This window comes from Lissotriton vulgaris, chromosome 12 (assembly GCF_964263255.1).
Source record: "Lissotriton vulgaris chromosome 12, aLisVul1.2, whole genome shotgun sequence".
Lineage (NCBI taxonomy): Eukaryota > Metazoa > Chordata > Amphibia > Caudata > Salamandridae > Lissotriton > Lissotriton vulgaris.
This window is the reverse complement of record NC_141700.1, coordinates 363,653,206-363,675,486: the sequence shown is the minus strand read 5'-3', so window position 1 is coordinate 363,675,486 and position 22,281 is coordinate 363,653,206. Positions and strand designations below refer to the sequence as shown.

Sequence of the window (22,281 nt, the reverse complement as noted above, 5' to 3'; positions counted from 1 at the left end):
TTAAAAAACATTGAGGAATTCTGAAGACAGGAGACCTTTGTATTCCCACACCAAGGTTCGCCTTCAGACGAACACAAAACCTCAAAGACATCCTAGTACACACAAGACCCAAGGCAGAGGTTAATGTTGTCCAAAGAACACTCTGGGATCTTCCTCCTGTCACAGGGCACCACCCATGCGGCACTTGCTCAGTGTGTGATCAGACTATAGCAACAAAGTAGATAACTTTCTTGGATGCATTCACTTGAAGAATGGCATGACATACCAACTGCAACACCTCACATTGTATATATCTAGTTACCTGCCCATGCAACATGAGATAGATAGGGCTTGTAGCACATCTCAGTTGTTCACCTTCTTTGAAACAGACAGTCCTTCTGTGTGAAAGACACACAGCCCTCTTGCATTTTTTCATCTCATGTTTATAAAACAGTGTCACTTGCAGTACATCTGTGTTGATCTCTTCTCACTTGAAAACACATAGTCTTTCTGTGTGAAAGACTCACAGCCTTCTCACATGTAACCTGAACTCCATCTCCAACACATCAGTTGAGAAGTGTGTCTCAATGATTAGAGCGGCAGACCCTGTTGCAGAGGTCTAGCCCGGGACCAGGGTTCAATTCCCCGCCTCGGTGGGTCTCGGGCTCAAAATTCCACGGACCTGATAATTCTCGCCTCAGTGCCTATTCCAATCATGGAGTCCCCCTCTGCAACTCTGGGCAATAGCTTGCTTAATCTCCACAACGGCCCCCACAACACTAAGGATGCCTGGCCTCCAACTTGGGGGTGCCCAGGAGTGGACGCCTCACAGGGAAAGCCAGGATGGGTTCCACAGCGGTATTCGTACAAGCGCCTCGAGACCCTTGCGGGTAAGTAGTGCGCTACACAAGTATCAATTTACATTTATATTTACATTTACTTTGTTCGGCAACAGAGGACCCCATCCGGTCCATTCGGCCACAGGATGTTAGCTTCCACCATCCAGTGATCACTCCAGGCTTAAGGGGGGGGGAGGATGGAACGGGGGGAGGTGAGGATCCCACTCATACGGGGACTGGGTGCAGTACGATGACCTGGAAAAGAAACAAGCATCACTCCTTGCAAAAAACATTTTTCAAATAATAAAAAAAACTCACTTTTTCTGTCCGTTTTGCATTTCTGTCTAAAGATTCTACCCACGCTTCAGCCTCTGAATTCTTGGTATGAAGAGTGAAACTGTCTTTCTCCCTGCACAGTTAGAGGGCTGGGGCAGTCTCCTTCCTGACTATTTCTCCACCCACTGCTGGATAATTGCTACATTTATCAATTGGCATAAGCCCAATGCAGTCCATCTACTCTCTCTGCTCTGGTAATTTTCCTCTCCTCAGCAAGCTCTTCAACTTTTATAGGACTGGTCTGGTCTGGCTTCTGCATTCTGACACATAAGAATATTACATCTAAGAGAATGTGGATCCCTTTATTTTCTGCCCACCTCGTTGTATGATCCTTATCTCCCAGGTGCTAGTATTTAGGTATGCACACCAAATCTGAATCGTGCATCACCACCTCTGTCACCAAGATTTTAGACTTTTCATCTGTAAGGAAATTAAAGGTTCTGTCATGCACAGTAACTGCGCTTTGCAGTACACTCTGGGGAATCCTATATCACAATCTCCACCCCTGTTTTTATTAGGACCTGATAAATCACATTGCATATTTTCCTTTGCCTGTTCATAACAAAAACTATAAAGAACACATTGCTCTTGAACTGGCACACAGAACACATGGTCACATTTCTGAATTGAACACACTTGCACAGTCTGCTTGTGCAGAGTCAAAAACATTGCTGCATGTCTTTTTCTAAAATAGTGTTCTCCCTGTAAAACAAGATTCATTATTCACCAACATGTCTAATTTATACCTACAAACAGCGATCGTTAAATCTAAAAAACTGTTCTGATTATTTTCCTCACGTTCTCTAAGCTCACATTTTTCACATGTGACTCATCCTAGCTGGTCAAAACAAATGGCGTCAGAGCTTGGGTACATGTTTAATTATCTCTTTAAAAAAACTAACTTGTTTTCTAATTACTTTAAAAATACATATTTTCTTCTAATGCTCAAATCTGTTACAAGGATGGCAAAAAGACACATTTTCTTCCAACTTATTCTGCTCATGAAACAACACCCTTTAACTCCCTTTCTCTTTATCCTCTTTCTGTCTTCATTCTTTCATAATATCATCAACTTTCATTGTAAACAACCCAATATTTTGCTGATCTAACCAGAGAACATTAATTCAATGACCAACTACCAATTCTTTGAACTCCTATGCTGTTAAAATGATGGTGCATTCATGCAAACGTTATGCTATTGTCTCCTCATCTGGCCCTTACACAGCAACCTTAAATTAAAAACTATGTTGCATATTAGCAAGGGCACTATCGCCGCTGTTGCTGGACTTTTTCCTACTAAAGCGGCTATAATTTTATCCCCCTATTAGCAAGCTGTCGCCAACAGCAGTTAGCGACCGCTTTTTGGCGATAGTGAATGGTTTGGGGCCCACTTTGCATGTCAGCGATATTTATCGCTAATGACATGCAAAGAGGGCGTACTCAACCTGTTAGCGACTGAAAGCAGTCGCAAACACAGCTATTGCCTATTAGCAAGGCAGGCTGTGCGATTGAAAAAGTTGAGCTAAGCGCGAATATAGCCAGAACCTAAAGCCTGCGCACACCATGACTTAACCTGTATATCCAATGGGAGGAGGATATTCAGGTTAAGTCCCCATTAGCGTTAATGCCTGAATATCGCTGGATTTCCAGTGATATTCGCGCATTGAGCCGCTATCGCCGGATATTTTATCGCATTAGAGATAAACGTTGCTAATAGCATGTTATCTCTGCGATAACATCCGGTGATAGACAGCGATAAAAAAAATGCGTTAAGCGCATTTAGCAATAAATATCGCAATTTGTTGCTAATATGCCTATATTCTGTAGGTATGGTAGAGCTTTTCCCTGTGTACTCATGCCTGTGTCTCTGGCCCCTTCCTTCACAAAAACCTCCTCTGTGCTTTCAGTCCTCCACAGACCAGACACTGTGGAATGTCGTCTTATCACACCGAGGTCATGGCAAGCCAGCTACAGCTTAATCCAGAAACTGTATTTTTTCCCAACTTTGAAAAAAAAAAATCTCTACCCCTGCCTATCTCTTTTTCTCATAGAAGTGGAGAGCACATTCCTGCATGCACTTTTAAAATACGTGTCTTTTTGAGCACAAAGATACAATGTACTGTCTCAATTTAAATGTGCATTATTTCAAGCGCTTTTTCCAAAGGTGTCAAAGAAAGAACATCCCCCATTTCAGGGTCCCAGTCAATTCCAACCTTTGCAATAGCTAAACGCACTGTTCTCCTTTTAACCCATCCTCTGCTTTTCCTATACTTGTTTTGCATGATACAAACTGTATCCTTTTCTGACACAGTCTGGTAGGTTTCCCATTTATCTTTGCAACAATTTATTCTGACAGGTTAACATTGTAAAGGTATTTTTTGGCTTCAACAAATTATTTTTCTCATGTCTCAAATTCACTCTGCAACTGAACATACTTCTCATGCATTTTATTATAAACATGATCCAGCCCCTTTTTCCTAAAATTCCAATTGGTATCTGAGAGTGCACCTTTAATTTTCTAGGAAAACATATTTCCTCCCCTTTTTATCAACGTTCGCCAAGATGTAATGAATCTGCTTTTCACAAAAAGGATAGATCCTAACTGCAACACCCCCCCCTTAGGCTGAGGCAAGACCCAGCACTCGCCACTGCACCCGCACAGAAAAATATAAACTTGGAGCATATAATGAATGTCTTACCACCCCGGGCGCAGCAAAGATTTCAACACAAAATAAACAGCACCTTTTGAAAAGGGGTTTTATTTAACAGAATGCAAAGACTCTCTCTTTTAGAATAAGGCTTGGTGTTTCTTACATAATACTCTCTAAACAAAGACTGTCTCAGATGCCAAATGCATAAGATTCAAATACATGTAGCAAACTATCATCTAAATGCATGATTAATACTTATTTATACTCATTAAATATATTAATAATACTGATTAATAAACAAGCAGCAACTGATATAAGATGCCTGCAAGAGATCAGAAAGATATATATTTATATATATACAGTAGAGGATTACTCTGGATGTGCACCTCCCACACCACAAAGAAAACACCTCAAATGATAACGCCCACTGGCTCACATCACAATGGCAATGACCACAAAACTCAATACATCACCTGCCATCTAACCCACTTCTGGCCTGGGGCGTCACAGCTGGGGATCAGAGCTCATCAACCAGGGTTTATACTCCGAGATAGACACGTCTGCCCTTACTCGGAATCCAAACTCCCAACTTCTCTGCCCGAAACCATCAGCTTTAAACACACTGGAAGATTTGCGAAAGACCTCCTCCCACCGCCAGAGGAATTTTACCAGAACTGGCCTAGTTCCAAGCAAGCATCCCATGGCAGTAAGGAGCCCTCACGTCTCTTCCTCCATTCTCACTTCTTCCAGCCTCTATCTTGACGAAGCTCTCACAAGGCCTTCCAGAGTACATTAAACAAAAACAATCGCTAGAAAACCAGAAAGGATTGAATGTGAATAACACAAACAGCTTGCAAGCACCTCTGTGCACACAGCAGCAAGGCAAAGTTAGAGAACAAGAAGACATGAGGCCATGTCAAAGCCAATAGTAAGCACCTATAATTCTCATCCACACAACTTACAAGCACCACTGTGCACACAGAAAAGTTTGAAGCAAGGTAAAGTCAGAAAGCAGAATGACATGAGGCCATGTCAAAGCCAATAGTAAGAACTCATAATTCTCATCAATGCACAATACAATACACATTCCTGCACAACTGCTTATAGCATCACATACTTCATCCCTCAATTTACAACACTGAGCACATGTGTTCCTGCACTACTGCTTATAGCATCACATACTTCATCCCTCAATGTACAACACTGAGCACATGTGTGCACCACCGCCCACAACACTGCACTTCAAGACCAAAAAGTACCTTCCACAGCTCTATCTACCTCTCACGTTTTTAAATGCACATCCCACACATACTGCTCTTGACAAGACTGTTCCACTCTGTGACAGCTCCCACTGACAGACAGCAAGATTACAGGAAAGACCAGAAGCAGGCATATGCAGGACCATCCTACATTAAGGGTAGGGTAAAATAACACACTAAAGTCAGTTAAAATGGTGGTGGTTGAGGGTCATCATAGGGTGCTAAAATCACAAGAGTGGCTCTTTTATTACAGACTCCCATCTAAAACAAAGGAAAAGCACCTAGCACCTATCCTTTTCCCAAAAAAACTCCAAGAGTAGGATAGCCCAGCCTCTGTATTCCTTCTAACAAATATCACACAATACATTTATGGATATGGCCAAAGCAAGCAGGCCTGTGGCAGCACTTCTGATCCATGTCCACCAAAACCCTTCAGGAAAATTAATCTAAATACCTCTCATGCCACACCAGTTGAAGAATCATCAACAATTCCTTAACTATGGCAATTTTTCCAGAAGACTCAAAAAAAGTCATACATACCCCAATTACTAAAGAAAACAAACCTGGACCCTATTAACCTCAACAACTACAGACCAATTACAAATGGACCTTTCCTAGGCAAAGTGATATGAAAAGAGGCATTCACCCAGATGGCACAATTCTTTGAAGCGAATTCCATACATTCAGACTTCAAAGCATGATTCCGTCCAGGAAGAGGCACATAATCTGCTCTCATTGCCATCTTGAGTGACCTTAAGAGCACAGTTGGCCGGAAAGGGGTTGCTTCACTACTTCTCTTGGACCCCTCAGTTTCCTTTGACAGTTGACCATGACACTCTAACACAGAGATTCGAATACGCTGAGATAGAGGGGGCTGTTCTTGACTGGATCACATCCTACCTTCAAAACAGAACAAATGTCATCCACACTCCCCCTTTCTCATCCAAAGTGTATTTCACAACAGCAGGGGTTCCTCAGGGCTCTATCATCTCACCCATGCTTTTCAAAATCTACATGAAATCATTACCAGTGCTGATCAATGAATTTCACTTCACATGCTATAACAATGCAGATGACACACAAATACTCCTTAAACTGGGAAGCCCCGAAGACATTGAAAACTCACAACTTTTCAGTTGCCTCAGAGCCGTTGATCAGTGGATGACATGAAGCCATCTCAAATTGAATGCTTCTGAAACACAAATACTCACATGTGCCGACTGGAAAAAGTATGACCCACTCATCGCCTGGACCGACGATCTGGGAACACATCCTAAAGTATCTAAGGAAGTAAGAACCCTTGGAATTACCATGTACTCCAATCGATCACTGAATGCCCAAATGGATAACTATCAAGATAAAGCTTCATTACTATAAAGACTCGGCAACGTGTCTTAACCACCTGGGATTTCAACACAAGATGCAGGCTACTATCTCTCTTGTACTGTCTAAACTAGATTACACCAATAGCTTCTACCACAGATCATCTTTAACAATTATGAAAAGACTACAACAGATTCAGAACTCTGCTGCCAGACTACTCCTCCATGTAAAGCCACAAGCCCACATCTCCCTTGCCTTGAAGGCCCTACATTGATTACCGGTTGCCAGAAGATCCACATTCAAGCTGCTTTGTACCCACAAATCGATATATTGAACAGGACCACTCTTCATCAGCACTAAATCACCACATACATTCAACAAAGAAACCTCCGCTCTAGATTGGCACCTCGCCTCAAAATCGCACCATACAAGAAAACAATTCATAGGTGGCACATCCTTTTCTATTCAAGCAGCCAAACTATGGAACTCTATACCCCCAAACATAAGATCTACGGATAACTATCTAATCTTCAGAAGACTACTCAAGAGTTGGATGTTCCACACATAACCATCCTTCTCAAACATAAATGTACAGCATACCCCTGTGTATATAAGAATTTATTTGGATTATTTGTTATATGTGTGTATCTCGATATGTGTATTCTTTGTATAAATTTGTATAATAATTATGTTATCCTCTGGACATGGCTGGAACATCAATACATATCCCTCGTGGTTTACCACCTGGCGGGTTCTCTGAACACCAGGGTAGACTAACTCAGCTGTCGGTGCCTGGTCAATCACGAATGGCGTCTCCATCCGAAGGTGGCGCAAAGTCTCTTTCAGCGGAGGGGAGAGCCTTGGTTAGATCTGTTCGCCTCCGAAGAGATACTGTCAGCAGAGCTGCGCAATGCTTTCTGTCGCAAGTGGAGCTTCGGCCTCCTCTAAGCCTTCCCGCCTATACCACTTCTGGCCAGAGTGCTCAAGAAGATCAAGCATGACCGGGCTCATGACATTCCTTTAACTCCAGATTGGGCACAAAGAGTCTGATATTCCAACCAGACAGCCCCTTTGGGAGGCTCTTCTGTTGCAGCAGGAGGGACGGTTCTTCATCCGAACATGTACAGCCTCCACCTCTTTACGTGGAGATTGAGCGGTGGCAGTTGATGGCTTTCGACTTTCCACCCAAAATCTGTGATGTTATCTTGGCAACAGGCATCCCTCCACTAAAGCAGTATAAGCCTTGAGACTGAACACATTTGTAGTATGGTGCACAGCAAAGGCTGTTGATCCTCTTTCTGCCCCTCCTTCGGAGATTCTCTTGTATATACTTTATTTGGACCAGCACGGTTCTGCTGGGCAACCTTAAGGGCTATCTTTCGGCTATCTCTGCTTCTTTGTGACTTCCAGATCAGCCTTCTTTGTTCAAATATTTAATTGTCAACGGATTCATTAAGGGCCTTACTCACTTGTTTCCTCCATCTCCTTTCATCAGTGGCGGCCGGCATTGCTCGCAGGTGGCGGGCAGGCACGGGGGCTGGGGGAAGGCGTAGGGGCTGGGGGGGGGGGAATGAAAAAGAACATTTTAAACAAATAAATAAACACTTACCTTTCCGGCGAGTCCCGAGTCTCTGCTTCTGCTCTCCTCGTCGGACTTGAGGAACAGGAAGCACAGCCAGGCTCCACTGACCAATCACAATGCTGCATTGTAGCATTGTGATTGGTATGCACCCAGGCTCCCCCGACCTATCACAATGCTGCAATGCAGCGTTATGATTGGTCTGAGCGTCCTGGTTGGACGCTTTGTCAGCGAATGGGGTCCTAGGCATGTTATCCATGCAGGCTGTAATGCAGCCTGCATGGTAATCAGGTAAAGTGCGCATAGCGGTTTTGGGTGCTACGAGAGGGCCAACCAAACAGTCATGTGCACTTAGAAGTGGGCAAACCACTCCTCCCCTGCCCTGCTCCGAGACCAGAGCAGCCCCGCCAGCCTGCAAAGGAAATATAAAATGATAATAACTCAAAGTTATTTTGATTTTATGTTCCTTTAATTTGCACTGCTTAAAAGCAGAGGGGTGACGTTCCTCTGCCATAGCGGAGGAGCCGCCACTGCCTTTCATAAAGCCCCAATGGGATTTAAATTTGATCTTAACTTTTCTTATGTGTGCTCCCTCTGAGCCTGTTCATAATCACCCTCCCAGACTTCTAATCCTTAAGACTGCTTTTCTTATTGCCATAACCTCTGCTCACAGAATTAGCTAGCTCCAGGCTTTGTCTTTCAAGCCTCCCCATCTGTCTGTTCAACTAGATAAAGTGGTACTTCATACAAAAGGTTTGTTCCTTCCTAAGGCAGTCACGCCCTTTTATGTGGGAGAATCCATTACTATGCCCACCTTTTACCCATCCCTGCATCCCTCCAAGAAGGAGAGACTCCACGGTCTGGACCCAAAACGTGTGTTGTCTTTTTATCTTGATCGTACAAAAGCCTTCTGGGTAGATGATCAACTCTTCATTGGATATGTAGGTGCCAAAAAAGGTTGGGTAGTATAGAAACGGACAATCTCTAGATGGATTGTCCTCATCATGAATTGTGCTACGCATTGGAAAAGAAGGAACCTTCTGTGGGTTTGTGTGCTTACTCTACTAGAGCAACAGCGGGAACCACTGCATTAGCACTCGGAGTCTCAGTCTTGATTATCTGGGCAGCCAAGTCCAGAGGGACGGGTATGTTGCCTGCTCAGTCCTCCAGCACTTTCTCTAGTGATCTTGGTTCGCTGACCCTCCTCTGGGGTTGGTACTGCTAGGGGGGCCAATTCACATGGTAAGGAATCAACAACTAGAGTCTCTATCAGATAAATAAGTTACTTACCTTCGGTAACAATGTATCTGGTAGAGACATTCTAGTTGCCCCACCCACCCTCCCCCCTGTGCGAACTGATGTCTACAAATAGGGACGCCCCTAAAGGTTGCTAGTTTTGACACACCGGTGGTCAGTGTCTTTCATAGCTCTGCGCTTCTGGTGTGGAAATTCTTGTTAAGAACTGACATCAGCGGGCCCGGGCGACATCTATATAGGTACCGCTGTGTCATATCCGGTGCGCACGACGCAGACAATGGAAACGAAGCAAACGACCCCCACTACCGACGAGCAAGGGTAAATCTCCAGATCCAGACTGATGCCTGAGGGAAATTCACAAGGTAAGGAATCTGCAACTAGAGTCGCTATCAGGCAGACCCTCCAGCATTTCGCGATTTCGCGATTCACGAAAAAATCGCGAAATCAGCTGGCAAGCGCGACGGGCGCGATATTTATTTAACTGCCCGCGAAAATAACTCTCCCGGTAGGCATGAAAAAATGATGCAATTTCATTGGTTGTGCGCCCATACGTCATCCCGTCAAACGGCGCTATTAGATGCCTGCTTCCTCCTTTGTTTACAAAAGTTATGAAAGAGGAGCGAGGCGAGGAAAGTATCGCTTCTCTTCAGCTTGCAGGGACTGGAAAGAATAAAAAATTACGATTCCAGCTCGGGGACGGGAGGGGCGCGCAGAGAAGGGAAAGGACTGTCTTTCCCTTCTTGCGCACAGAATACACTGTGTCTGCTTTGCCGCTTCAACTGCCCTCCCCCTTTCTTTCTTCCTCCCATTTCTTCCCTCTCTTTGTGTAGCAGCTTCTCTCCTACTGAAATCCCTGCCTTCAGAAACGGTTCTCCCAGTCTCTTTTCTTCGTTCCTTGATTTGTGCCCTTGTGAAATGGATCCAAAAAAGAAAAACATGTAATTGACGTCTTTTTGTGATATTTTACAATTCCAGAGTAGTGCTTGAAATAGATAAATAGAAGTGCAGGTACTCTGTAACAGAGTACCTGCTTGTTTCTGAGAAGTGCTGGTACTCTCTCTCTCAATATAAAAAAGTGCTGTGTACTACGTACTGGACAGTACCGGCCCAATGAAAGCAATGTTCCAAAGTGAAGCTGTGGGAAAGAAAGGTTCAAAACATGAAAAATAACTAAATAAAGCCAAACAGAGTGATAGCAAAGTGGGCAGATTGATTTTATTCATACCTAAACACATTTGCGCCACTCTACAGAGTTTGCCAGTGAAGCTCTTCTTTTGTTTACTTGTCTTTCTTTGAATAGCGTTGTTTTCCCCCTGGCGGGGAACTAGTGCACCAGTGCGGGAGGCACTGCAACACATGGATTGGAAAACAAAATGTGTACTGCGTCTCGGTGTTCAGGGAATTGGTCTTTTTATTATACTGCTTACATTCTGTAAGGATATAAGCAATGGACATTGAAATGGGTCCATTCTGTGCCCTTAACTTTTCAGGCAAAAGCACTCACTGATTTCTGAATAGTGAGTGTAAAAGCGTTAACCATGTTTTTCCTGCTTACATTTCACATGCTTTACTTAATTTTGTATTCCCTATGAGTATTTGCTTTTTCCAGTATAATGTTATTTTTTTTTGTAGGCAGGATATTGCTCTTGTCTAGTGTATCATTTAAATTGAGCCGCATCCAGGTGTTTATAGCGGGCACAATTGGGTTATAGTTGAGGCAGTGCGAGTTTCTCTCAGTGGGGGAGAGGATGTGACACCATGGTCAGAGCTACTGAATTTGGAACTAGGGAACCTGGTTCTGAAGGATGATTATTGCGAGATGTCTGCCCTGTCAGCACTACCCATAAAAGGGAGTCAGTGCACGCAACACAAGAAGAGGCTGTACCTCTGCTCCCAGGGAGAGATGGGGGGTCTGTGTGACTGCACCCAGGGAGCAAATGGGGGCTGTGTCACTGCACACATGGAGCAAAGGGGAGCTGTGCGACTGCACCCAGGGTGCGGTGAAAGTGGTGCCCCGGCAGGGGTGCACTCATGGGCGCTAGAAAATCCCAGGGAGAAATACGCCCCCTCCCACAAGGTTAGTAGGTTAGTAGATAGGAGCTGTGCTTCTGTAGAGCTGCAGAAACTTTACCCACACCTATTTCAAAGAGGAATACTATGCTAAAACAGGTTTTATTGATTTAGGGCTGAAAAGGAATTATTTCGAGTAAAATAAAGTGCCGCAATAATGCCTCTAAATTTACATTTTTGTGCCGCTAAATTTACATTTTTGTGCCGCTAAATTTGCACTTTTATGCCGCTATATCCTGGGGGGTCTGATCAGGTACCTATTGTTATATTGAACAAGTTACTAACCTTCGGTAACGATATATCTGTAAGAGACATATATTAGTTATAGATTCCTTACCTTAGAATTACCCCAGGCGTCAGACTGGATGTAAATGTAAATGTACAGGAATTTATATAGCGCAAATCACCGAGCGGTTTCTAAGCGCTTGCTTAGGGAACCCGTCCTGGTATTCCCCTGTGAGATAACCCCGGCAGGGTATCCGCAAGGTGAAAGCCAGGCATCCCGCCGCCGTTGTGGAGATTAAGCAAGCTATTGCCCAGAGTCGCAGAGTGTGAACCCGTGAATTGAGTAGGCACCGGAGCGAGAATTGTCGAGTCCATGGACATTTTAGGACTCAAGACCCCGCCGAGCCGGGAATTGAACCCTGGTCCCGGGCTGACCTCTGCTTCCAGGTCTGCCTCCTCTAACCAGTGAGCCACACTTCTCCAGAAGAAGGAGAATTTTTCTCAGCAGTACCCCTGCGCGTTACTAGGTGGCGTCGGACGACTCCACGTTCGTCATTAGCGTCGTGATCGCCGGGATGACGTCGCAGTATCTACATATGCGCTGCCCTGCGCGCTGACGTCAGTTGGTTTAGATGACATTACACGCGAGACACTGACCACTAGTGCACAAAGCTAGGGCCCTGAAAGGGAGTCCCTTATCCTAGAAGTCAGTTCGCAGAACGGGGAGGATGGGTGGGGCAGTAAGAAATCTATAACCAATATCTGTCTCTTACAGATATATCGTTACCAAAGGTAAGTAACTTGTTCATCTGAAACAGACTATTAGTTATAGATTTGTTTCCTTATAATAGATACCCCAGCAATACCAACCCCGGAGGTGGGTCTGCGAACTTAGTTCACACCAGAAAGCCCTGGAGAACTGAACAGCCAACAAAGTCGTCTCTACGGACTTGACTAACCAGGCAGTAATGTTTAGTGAACGTGTGCAGTGATGCCCATGTGGCTGCCTGGCAGATATCACAGAGGGGGACTCCACATCCAAAAGCAGTAGTGGCTACTAGCACCCTGGTGGAATAGGCACGCAGTCCTACAGGAGGCTCCTTTTTCACCAAGGAATAACAGATCTTAATGTAAAGGATGACCCATCGAGAGATGGTCTGTTTTTGCACTGCCTGACCTTTCATGGCGCCCATATAGCCAACAAAGAGTCGATTAACCACCCGGAATTATTTTGTGCGATCCAAATAAAATGATAATGCATGTTTTGGATCCAGATAGTGGAGTCTCTCCTCCTCCTTGGAAGGAAGCGGGGAGGGAAAAAGGTGGACAAAGTGATGGTCTGTCCTATGTGGAAAGAGGTAACCACTTTGCAGAGAAAAGAAGGTCTAGTGTGAAGGACAACCTTGTCTGGATGGAAAGCAAGTAAAGGAGGTTTAGAAGGTAGAGCTTGAAGCTCACTCACCTTTAGAAGGTAGAGCCGGAAGCTCACTCACCCTGCAAGCAGAGGTGATGGCAACCAGAAAGGCAGTCTTTAAGGTCAAGAGTCTGAAAGGACAATTATTTAGTGGCTCGAAAGGTAAGTGAAGATCAGAGTGGCAATACGAAAGGAATAGGAGGAAAGAAGTGAGTAATGCCCTTAAGAAACCTATTTGCAATAGGGGACTTGAAAAGAGAAGGCTGATCAGGAAGGCGAAGAAAGGCCGAAATGGCAGAAAGATAGCTTTTAAGGGTGCCCAGAGCAGAGCCCTGCTGGGCCAAAGATAGAATGAAGAGGAGAACCTCTGAAAGAGGGGCAGAAAGGGGATCCACAGCCTCTGCTGTGTACCATGCCACAAATTTGTTCCATGTACAGGCATATACCGTTTTAGTGGAGGGACGCCTGGCTGCCAAGATGACATTACAGACTTCTGGAGGAAGGTTGAAAGCTGTCAACCGATGCCGCTCAATCTCCACGCAAGGAGGTGGAGGCTGGACAGGTTCGGGTGGAGGATCGTCCCCTGCTCCTGCAACAGAAGATCCTCACGAAGAGGCAGTCTGAACCGACGATCAATGGCCATGTTAAAGAGCTCGGGATACCAGGCTCTTCATACCCAGTCCGGAGCTACTAGAATGGCTTGGGCCTTGTCGCGCTTGATTTTCTTCAGAACTCTGTACAGAAGTGGTATAGGCGGAAAGGCGTATTGAAGACCACAACTCCACTTGCGCAGGAAAGCATTGCCAAGCGAGTGCCGCCTTGGAAATTCCAATGCACAGAACTGCTGACATTGCGCGCTCTCTTTGGTGGCAAACAGATCTAAACAAGGCGTTCCACATTGCTGAAGGAGTCCCTGCACCACCTCCGAATGAAGACGCCATTTGTGATCCATCACGTACCGGTGACTGAGTTTGTCCGCCCTGGCGTTCAGAGAACCTGCCAGGTGTTGAACCACCAGGGACATGCCCTGATATTCCAGACATGACCAAAGGTGAAAAGACTCTTGACACTGGGTCCACGACCTCACCCGGCCCTGGTTGTTGCAGTACCGCATGGCAGTGGTGTCTGTGAGCACCTGCACTAGCCTTCCTTTAACAGAATGAAGGAATGCCTTCAGTGCCAGATGAATCGCCCGGAGCTCCAGAAGATTGATGTGGAGCCACGACTATGCCGGAGACCAGAGGCCTCTGATCTGCGCTCCTCCCATGTTGCTGCCCCATCCCAAGAGTGATGCATCTGTCCCCACTGTGAACTCTGGTGGGGGAAGGGAGAGGGATCTGCCATTTACCCAATCCTGGTTCGTTAGCCACCACTGCAATTGGTGTGCAGTGCCCTCCGAGATCTGGATGCAATCGGAAAGATTCGTCTGATGCTGCGCCCACTGGAACTTCAGGTCTCACTGCAGATCCTGCATATGCCACCTGGCATGATCTACCAGCAGGATGCAGGAGGCCATGAGCCCCAGCAGCCTCAAGGTAAGGATAAGCCCAAAACTGTGCTGTATCCAGAACTGTTCCAATGAAAAGGAGCTTCTGAGAGGGAATCAGGTGTGATGTTGGCATATCGATAGTGAGCCCCAGTGAGTGCAGGAGGTCCGCCCTAGTTGTGGGTGTGGAAGTGGGAGACGACAGCCAGGGGCGAGCCCGGCTCCAACAGCCAGTCATCGAGATAGGGGAAGACTAGAACTCCTGACCTGCGCAGATGAGCTTCGACCACCACCATCACTTTTGTGAGACCCCGATGGGCGCTGGTAAGGCCGAAGGGGAGCACAGTAAACTGAAAATGCTTGTGTCTTACTCTAAACCTTAGGTAACACCTGTGGGCTGGCAGGACGGTGATGTGGAACTAAGCGTCCTGCAAGTCCAATGCTACGATCCAGTCTCCATGTTCAGGGGCTGACAGGACCTGAACTAATGTCAACATTTTGAACTTCTTCTTCCGGAGGAAGTGGTTGACGTCTCTGAGATCCAAGATAGGACGCAGGTCTTTGTCCTTCTTGGGTACCAGCAAGTAGTGGGAGTAACAACCATGACCTAATTCTGGGACAATACCTTGCTCGATAGCTCCCTTGGCCAAGAGAGCTGTAACTTCCTGACCAAGAAGGGCCAAGTGATCCTCCGACATGTGATGGAGTGTTGGCGGCAAGGAGAGAGGGGTAGATTCGAAGGGGGGGGGGGGGGGGGGGAGTAGCCCATTCAAACTATCTGCAAAACCCACTTGTCCGACGTGATGTTGTGCCAGTGGGGAAGGTGATGGCAGATCCTGCTGCCCACTGGCAACTGGTGGCCCTGAAATGTAAGACTAGGAAAGTTTGGAGGCTGCTCCAGAGGGGGCACTGGTGGACTGGCCCGCCCACTGGCCCCCAGACCCACTGTGCTGGGTCCCACGTCCCTGGCTGCGCAGAGGCTGGGTAGCTTGCGACGGTCTGTGGCCCTGGGTGGAAAGTGATGAGGCACCCCTTTGGTAGCCACGGAAGGGGCAAAAGGCTGACTGAACGGGCGAGAGGTGGCAGCAAGGCCCAAGGATCTGGCCGTAGCTCTAGAGTCCTTGAAGAGCTCGAACTCATTGTCCGCCATGTCACCAATCAGGCGACGGCCATCAAAGGGCATGTCCAAAAGGGTCGATTGGACATCCCAGAAGAAGTCAGTGGACCTCAGCCAGGAGTAGTGCCTCAAGGCTACTGTCGTAGACATTGTTCTACCCAGCGAGTCGGCGGTATCCAGTCCACATCGAATGGCGAACTTGCTGCGACTCTACCCTTAGCGACCGCACAGGAGATTACGGCCCGGCCTCCCCTGGGCACAGTAACTGCACTTGCGCAAGCGTGTCCCACACAGAGTGGGTGTACCTGCCCAAGAGACATGCAGTCTTAACCAACAGCAGTACTTAGCTGCCGGAAAAAACATCTTCTTCCCAATATGGTCCAGTTTGTTGGATTCCCTATCGGGGGAGCAATAGGGAACGAGCCTTTGGGTATTGAGGCTTGGACCACCAAGCTCTCGGGGTTAGGGTGTTGGGAGAGGAAAATTGGGTCACCCAGGGCCGGGCGGTGGCGTCGGGCAATCATCCCATCCACAGCAGCCCCTGTGCTGGGCTTGGAGCAAGTGGGCAGTAGGATGTCTGTGAGGGCCTCATTGAACGGCAGCAGGGGTTCCGAAGAGGCCACTGCCAGCTGAAGCACCTCAGTCAGGAGGTTGGTCTTGACTGCCACCGTAGGAAGCTCAAGGCCCCAGCCACCCTACGCAACTCCACAATGTAGGAGGCTCCCTTCTCCATGGCCACGGTAGGAGTAGAAAGCATACCTAGGTTTGGAAAGGTTCCAGACCACTGGCCTCACACAACTCCTCTCTCCAGTCAGGCTCTTCAAACTGGTCTGCCAGAGGGTCAACAGCAACTCCACAATGTAGGAAGCTCTCTTCTCCATGGCCACGGTAGGAGGAGAAATCATACCTAGGTCTGGGGAGGTTCCAGACCACTGGCCTCACACAACTCCTCTCTCCAGTCAGGCTCTTCAAGCTGGTCTGCCAAAGGGTCAACAGACCCTCCTCTGGCTCCAACTCAGGTCAATAAGGAATGCCAGGGTAGAACAGTGATTCAAAAGTACTGGTCATCGTGGGTACCGGCGTTGGTCGATGTCGGTCCGGCTCTTGGTCCAAGTCGAGGGGGAGGCCAGGGTCGACGCCGACTGTAGACACAACCGGGGTCGGAGGTGGCAGAGGCGTAGTCAGATGAATCAGTGCCTGGGGAAGTGTTGTGAGGTCAACCGGCACTGATCCGGGTCCAGGCCTGGATCCCTCGGGCCCTGCAAAGCTGAGGCCGGAGCTGCCGGCATTGAAGGCCTAGAGCCTCCAGCTGAGTCTACGGGGCCCAAAGGCGCGCCGGTGGAGTCGGGCTGCCCAAAGTTGGAGTGGAGTGCTTCGTAAAATGCACAAAGCTGGTCAGGGGGAGGCTTTCGGGAAGGGAGGGAAGCTCGGAGCCGTCCCAGTAGGCTCCGCGGGTGGAGCCGAAGGATGACGACCTTTTGCGTTGGCCAACGGACGGGGAAAAGGCAAAGAGCGAAGGTGCTTCTTTGCCTCCTTCACGTACTTCGACTTAACCGATGACGAATAATTTGAGGAGGAATGATGGTGGTGACTCCGTGAAAGGTCCTGCGACCTCCCTCTCGACTGGGACCTCAAGCGGCGGGGAGCTGACTGCCGGGCCTCCGGAAGCTTTTGAGAAAGCTCCTGCAAAGACTTCGGGTTCATAGCCCGACAGTAGGAGCCCGACTTTGGGTCATGGTCACGCTCCAGGCACTAGAGGCACACGAGGTGCGGGTCAATGACCGAAATCAACTTGTGACAGGAGTCACAAGGCTTGAAGCTGGTCCTACGATGGGACATCCCTACGTGCACCAGGAGTCGAACGACTCGAAAAAGATGTCGACAAAAGTCGAAAAAGGGTTCATCAAAAAATGACTAAGGGCACCACTCTTTTCGGATCTGCGCTGACTGGCGCGGAAAAAGAAAGGACTGATGTTAGTGCGCAGGGGTGGCATCTAAGTAGATCATCCCGGCGATCACGACGCCGAAGACGAACGCGCAGTTGACCAATGGCACTTACCGAAGCGCAGGTGGACTGCTGAGAAAAAAATTGCCGGATCCAGTCTGATGCCTGGGGGCGATTCTAAAGTAAGGAATCTATAACTAATAGTCTCTTTCAGATATTCTAAGTTTAACTTGTATGTAGGTCACTGCATAAATAAGATAATTGTTATCACAACAATTTATCTACAATTGCTTCACTATTGAATTATTAAAATTAAAAATATATATAAAAACAAATTAGCTTAAAGTACAGCAACACTTGAAAGGCTGAGTTTAATAAATATAATTTAAATCTAGATAGATTACCTTCCTTATACATATACACCTTCCATGTACTTATGTATTGTTACATTTATTACTTTACTCCTGATTCAGCATCTCCAATGCGCTACCCTATATCTCACCCTATGCCTCTCAATATATCCTCGACATATATACCTTCCATGCACTTATGTTTATTTATATTTTCGTTATTCCTAATTCAGCATCTCTAATGCACTCGCCTATCTCTCACTCCATACCTCTCTCAATGTATCCTCTACCTCCACTCTCCAACTCTTCCCAAACCTCATTCTACTACTGCCTCCAATGCACTATCCTATTTCTCACCCTAATCATCTCTCAATATATCATCTACCTCCAGTCTCTGACTCATCCCAAAACCTATTCTACTACTATGATCCCCATACTAACCCTTTCTAGACCCTTCCTTCCTCTACTGCTCCTTGCATCATATCAAACCTTTTTTACTAGTCAGATCTCCTAAACAAGCCTTTCTAAACCCTTCACTCATGTTTCCCTCCTTGACTCATCCGATACCTCATCTCACTCCCTAATCTACTTCTAGAGACTCTTCCCCCTACACCTCTCCTTTACTCATACTCATTCTTTACCAAACCTACTGCTATGATCTCCAAATAAACACTTAAGAGACCCTTCCCCCCTTTTTCCCTCCACTATCCTTTTCAATTCAACTAATAGACACACATGTCCACAGCTCAAATTAATTTCATATTTCCCTATACTAATTCACCACTAATCCATTTTTGGGTTCTGGAGTAGCGAACTACACAGCAAAAAGCGCATTGACTCCTAGTCAGGGGTAGGATGCTGTATGTGCTATATGAATGTGATCACACTTAAAATTACTTTCAGAATTGTGTTGGGCTGATTCTACGTTCAAGTCTTTCCAGGTTACTTTCCAGACATAACCTTTGTGTAGAGTGATGCCCCTGACCTCAGGGTAATCTCTAGCCCTGATTACCCTTAACAGGAGCAAAGAGTTGTGAAATTACTACACCTAGTTGTCATTAGCCACTCTCGAGCAATTAAGGGAAAGACAAAACCCTGGCCACATCCAAGGAGTGACTTTTACCTTGAACGACAGACTCTGCCCCCACTTTTCAAAAACAAACTGAAAAGTATGTCTCAGCTAAAGTAGTGAAAAACAAAACCACCTTCGATCACACACTGTGGTCAAATCACTACCACTCACTTAACAAGCAGGAAAATACAATGATCTTGCATTACAAATACACACAGAAGTTATCTACGTCTAATGCCTGCAAAGCTTAATTACCAATTAATCTCCGCTTATGGTAATTGCAAACCATGGTTTATCAGAAAACAAAAATCGATGACTTTTATCTATATGGAAACATTAAAAAAGTAAAGCAAGAAAAATAGAGCCACGCCCAAAATAATGCAAATGTTCCCGACTTTTTTTAACGATAAGCTGTAAAGGTTTCTTTGTGCACGGAAAATAAAAATGTGCTGACGCCTAACTGTGGAGAACTTGCGAGTGTTCGAAAGCGCGCGACCTAAACATTAACCGTAAGGTTGTAATCGCACAGGTAAGTGAGGAATTGAAAGCCTGGTAGATAAGCTAATTGGCCTTCGGTTAACATAGTTTCACCAGACATTTCCTTGTGTGGAATCTGCTTAATAATTACTGCGCGCTGACCTCTGTACTGAAGAGTTTCCTTCTTCGTTGCATCCAGTATTCAGCTCGACGGTACTGCAGAGCACACAACGAGACGCCCCAGTAGCACGCGCGTGACACCGGAAGAACGTGACTCGGGGCAGCTGTGCGACGTTTGCTTCCCGCCTTCAGGAAACCCCACAGGTACGTGGAAATGCTAGAAATATATTGCAATCCCAGACGTCTTTAAGGGATATATTAAGGCCCAGACTGGCCGTCTCGGGCATCAAGTGTTTTCATGGTGGGCTAGTGGTGGTCTGTTTCACTGCTGGTGCGGGCCGGTTTTGTCCCTGGGGGTAGGCTGGCAGCAGGGCTTCGGTGCTGTATAAACAATGCAACAAAAAAAAACAATGGATTTAAAGCGTGCCAGTCTCACCTCGCTCTCTTCAAAACCGTTTCTTTTTGCATTTGAATGGTTCCTGTGCTCTGCAGTCATCAGGAGCATCAGGGACAAACAGCTTTAGTTAAGGAGGTGAGGGGTCTGCTGCTGCTTGGCAGGGAGAGGGAGTGGGAGTGGGGGGAGGGGGGAGAGAAAGAGCGTGTGTGTGTGTGTGTGTGCGTGCGTGTGGGTGTGTGTGTATAGTCAAGTCATACTTTATTCGATTAGTTAAAATCATAAAAGCAATTCCATCACATATGTAAAAAGGCAATTCATGTATTAAAACCAGTTTTTACATTTAAAAGATCAGTTTCATATATTTACATAGGATAGAGCATTTCGTTTAGAAATGACCCCTCTATATTTACCGAACTTGAGATGGAACTTTCATCCTGGTCTCGAACACTTAAATTTTGTGGAGATTTTAATATCTACCTGCCAAAAATGGATCTAGCACAAAACCAAGCTCGAAATAAATATGTTGGCCGTAAGCCGCAAGTCTATAGTGCTGTTTCCCAACTTAAGGAAAGTTTAGGCTTGGCTGACATATGGGATTTGAAGCAGCCGCAAGACCGAGGGTACACGTACTTTTCGTATCCTCACAACAAGTACGTCCGTATTGACTACATCTGGATGTCTAGTAATTGGGCTAGTAGGGCAAGAATTTCTAAATTACCAAAGATTATAGCGGATCACAATCCCTTAGTACTCTCTGTTAGTATAGATAATATGGCTAGACCTTGCTCAAGTTGGACCTTCCACAGAAAATTGCTTGTCAATAGGGAATATATTGAGTATATCAAGGCATGGGCACAAGGATTTCTGGATTGCAATCGTTATAGTTCATCTAGAAATACGGTGTGGGACTGCTTTAAGGCGTCAATACGGGGCGAGACACTTAGTTATGTAGCTAGGCAGAGGAAAGAGAGTGTAAGGTTAAACGAACTGCAGCTCCAAGAGCTAGCTAGAATAGAAGAGAAGCATACTGCCATAATTGTTCAGGGCGGAGAGGGGGGCTCAACCGTGAGAGAAATGGCGATTCTAAAAGCAGAGATAAATAATAAGCTTACTCAAAGGGCAGCTGAGACCTATCAATCCCATCGTAATAAGATTTATGAAACAGGAGAGAGGGTTGGGAAGCAGCTTGCTCTCAGCACTCGTCAAAAGCAGTCTCTCAACTCAATTACATGTATAGAGTCAGAAGGTCAAGAATACACAACACCTGAGGCTATTTTAGAAGTCTTTAAAAAGTTCTACGAGAAACTGTATCAAAATGAGGACTCCTTTAACTTTGCCGCAATTAAAGAACTATTAGTTAGATGGGCAGCCGAGTCTGAAGCACCCTAGGAGTAGATATGGCTTCTAGGCAAGATTTAGAAAGGGATATAACCTTGAGTGAAGTACAAATTGCTCTAGCAGAACTAGCCCCGGGCAAGGCTGCAGGCCCAGATAAAATCCCACTCAAGCTTTATAAGATTTTGGGTAATATTATAACCCCTCTACTCCTCGACTTATTTATTGGAATCCAAGTTAGCGGCACTCCTCCTAGGTCATGGATGGAAACAAATATTGTGGTCTTCCCAAAAAAAGATAAACCTCCTAAATTGCCATCATCCTATCGCCCTATTTCTCTTATAAATTCAGACTCAAAGGTGTATTCGAAGATCTTGGCTAATCGGCTCAGGGGGACTGTCGAGCGTCTGGTCTCTCCGTCGCAGCATGGCTTCATCCCAGGCAAGGGCACTACGGATCATACTAGGCGTGTCATTGCCCTGTTTGATGCCATGGCTGTCGCGGGGGGCCGGATGTCGATGGTCCTCCTGGATGCCGAAAAAGGCCTTTGACCGGGTCTCATCGGCTTTCTTGTGGGCAGTATTAGAGCAAAATATTATGGGACCCTGTTTTATGAAGTCTTTAAAAGCAATGTATTTCTCACCGAAGGCCAGAGTTTTAGCAATGGGTCAGAAGTCGTTGCTTTTTGATATATCTCGTGGGACAAGGCAGGGATGCCCATGTTCTCCGATCCTCCTTGCCCTCTATATTAATCCCCTTATTTTAAAACTGCTAAATGCTGAGGCAATTAGACCAATTACTGTGGGCCCCTTTGACACTAAAATATTAGCCTACGACGATGATGTGGCGGTAGTAACATCACACCCCACTGAGGCAATAATTGAAATTGAACAGATCACTCAAACATTTGGCCAAGTCTCGGGTTATTCCTTAAATAGGGATAAAACAATGGTTATCTGCACCCAAAATACTCAATTTATAGACTCCAGGAGAGTAGAAAGTGCTGTTTATCTGGGAGTCCGTATATCCCCCAAAATTGACGAGATTGTC

At 46.1% G+C, this 22,281-nt stretch overlaps 1 protein-coding gene across 2 annotated transcripts in view; it reads left to right on the top strand.

The window, feature by feature from the left end:
* The first annotated feature begins 19,483 nt into the window (after positions 1-19,483).
* Positions 19,484-22,281, top strand: part of SLC7A9 (solute carrier family 7 member 9) — a 1,176,401-nt gene continuing 1,173,603 nt past the window's right edge. Inside the window, exon 1 of one of the 2 annotated variants that reach the window (XM_086945130.1) lies at positions 19,484-19,703. The gene's annotated coding sequence lies outside the window, so the exon portion shown is untranslated. The remainder of the gene's footprint in view (positions 19,704-22,281) is intronic. The other variant, XM_086945132.1, reaches the window with a different exon arrangement.